The sequence below is a fragment of the Humulus lupulus genome, chromosome 3, assembly GCF_963169125.1.
Source record: "Humulus lupulus chromosome 3, drHumLupu1.1, whole genome shotgun sequence".
Lineage (NCBI taxonomy): Eukaryota > Viridiplantae > Streptophyta > Magnoliopsida > Rosales > Cannabaceae > Humulus > Humulus lupulus.
In genome coordinates, this window is record NC_084795.1 from 16,659,776 (window position 1) to 16,662,457 (window position 2,682).

Genomic DNA, 2,682 nt, shown 5'->3' on the forward strand with positions numbered 1-2,682 from the left:
AACTTGGTGCCCACTAATATGGCCTGGAGGGATCGGGTTGTGCTGGGACTGAACGTGATGATAGCCCATGACGTCAAGATAACGTTAGATCTGAGGACTACCATATATGCTCAGGTAGTGGAGAAGGCCCTTACAGCTAAGGGGGCTGTTAGGACTAGTTTTGGTATGTTTTATGGCGTGTTTTAAGAGGCAATTTTAATCTTTTATTTGGTTTTGTGCGATATTATGCCGGTGTTTGTTGTGTTTTCAGGATTAAGTGTGGTTATGAAGGAAATAGTTTGAAATTGGAGGAAAAGCGCTTAATTCTTGAAGAAACGGTGTTAAACGGGCTAAGGAATGGAAGCTAGGTGAAACCGGGGGTGAAATTGAAGATTTGGTGAAAAACTGGAATTAGAGCCGCAGCTCTATGGTGTAGAGCCGCGACCCTATGAGTTACAGAGAAGGAAAAACAAATCTGTCAGCATTAGAGCTGAGGCTCTATCAGATAGAGCTGAGGCTCTATTAAAATCTGAATTAGAGCTGCGGCTCTATCAAGTAAAGCTGCGGCGCTACATGAAGTCAGAGAGGAAATCCGGGTCGCGAAATGCACTAGAGCTGCTGCTCTATCAAATGGAGCCGCGGCGCCAGTCCGTACGGAAGCCGAAGTTAGGGCATTTTTCAAGGGCAATTTTGTCCTTTCTCACATAATTAATTAGGGATTATAAAAGCTTTCTTAATGACGTTTTTAAGAGGGGATTAACCTAAGGAGACGGCTGAAGGCACATTGTAGAGGATTGCGAGCGGAATCGAAGAATTTATCACAGTTTTCTTCTTTTCTACTTTGAATTTCTGTATTTTGGATGTCTTTTATGTTTTCTATGGTTATTATGAATTTAATCATGAACTAAACTCTTTTTCTAGGGTGTTAATGGATTCTCCTGAACCTTTATTTTAAATTAATGCAAGTTTTATCATTTCAATTTTATCTTGTGATTTATTCAATTTGATTCTAATGCTTGTGAATGATTGATCACCATTAACATGAAATATATGATTTTGATTCGAAATCTGAAAAGTGAGAATTGAATATGCTGTAATTGAATAAACATAGATTTCATATTAGGAAGAGAGTACCTGTGTGATTTGTGTAGTTTTAGGGTTGTTAATCTTAATGCCTATCTTATGTTTATTTATCACAGAGATGTAGAAAATTTGCATAAGATTGAGACTTATATATCCTAGTACGAATATAAGTTATTATTGTTGACCTGCTATCAAAAGAGAGAAATTGAATAGTAAGATTTGTGTTAAGGAGAATTAAAGAGGATGGTTGATGAAATTAATTGCCCTAGTTTTTAATCTATTGAATTTTCTTAACGTTATTTATTTTCAGTTATTGAAGTTAATTTTAGATTTTTGTTTTACAATTTTAGTTAATTCTTGTGACTTAATTATTGTTAGCCAAATAGATATAGGAATTAAGTTTTGGTACTTAGTATACAGTCCTCGTGAGAACGATCTCACTTACTCTTTATTACTTGTTACGATTACGTGCACTTGCGTATCGAATTTGCACAACAAGTTTTTGGCGCCGTTGCCGGGGACTGTTTTTACTAATATCAAGAAATTAATTCTTTTTCTAATTTGGTTGCCTTTCGTTTATACCGTTCTCATTCTGGTTTTCTTTTGCAATTTGTGATTTCAGGTATTCATATAGTTTATGCGACGACAGGGGTCTGAGTCAAGGGTGCTTGTTGATCCGGAAATTGAGAAAACCTATAGAAGAAATCGGAAACAGAAAAGGGTAGAAAGAATGGCTCAAAACAGAGGTAACAGAGGGGTTGACAACATTGCCCACGATAACACTGAGAATAGAAATGATGGGATAGCAGCGGGTAATGTTGGAGGAATAGGAGTTGCACCAGTTCAGCAACCAATGCAAAGAAGTTTGAGGGACTATGTGCTACCTACTGTAACGGGGGCACAGTCATGCATTAGACCTCCAACGGTTGAGGCTAATAATTTTGAAATTAAGCCTGCCATTTTGCAAATGGTACAATCATCAGTTCAGTTTGGGGGATTGCCAACGGAAGACCCAAACTTACATTTGGCTAATTTCCTAGAGCTCTGCGCCACATTCAAGATGAACGGAGTGACAAACGATGCAGTGAGGTTGAGACTATTCCCGTTTTCATTGAGGGACCGAGCAAAGAGTTGGCTTATTTCTCTGGAAGCCAATTCTATAACAACATGGGAGGAGCTAACTCAGAAATTTTTAGCAAAATTTTTCCCACCATCGCTGTCTGCAAGGTATAGAGGTGAAATCAACAATTTTCACCAAAAAGATGGTGAATCGTTGTATGATGCGTGGGAGAGGTTTAAGGAGTTGTTGAGAAAATGTCCCCATCATGGAATCGAAAAAATGGATGCTAGTCCATATTTTTTACAATGGTTTGTGTGGTACTACTCGCACAATCATAGATGCAGCGTCTGGAGGAACGTTCATGAGTAAGAGTGCTAATGAAGCTTATGATCTGTTGGAGGAAATGGCCATGAATAACTATCAATGGCCATCAGAAAGAGAAACCACTAAGAGGGTGGATGGAGTGCATGAATTGGATGCCATTTCAATGTTGTCCGCTCAAGTGGAAACATTAACTAAACAGTTACAGCAGAACAACATTCAAGCTCAAGCTCCAGTTA

At 38.3% G+C, this 2,682-nt stretch overlaps 1 non-coding gene across 1 annotated transcript; it reads right to left on the bottom strand.

Moving 5' to 3' along the window:
• Positions 1–2,287: 2,287 nt before the first annotated feature.
• Positions 2,288–2,394, bottom strand: LOC133827807 (small nucleolar RNA R71). Its single transcript, XR_009890457.1, has one exon. It is a non-coding gene; the product is annotated as a small nucleolar RNA R71 (small nucleolar RNA).
• Positions 2,395–2,682: the final 288 nt, after the last annotated feature.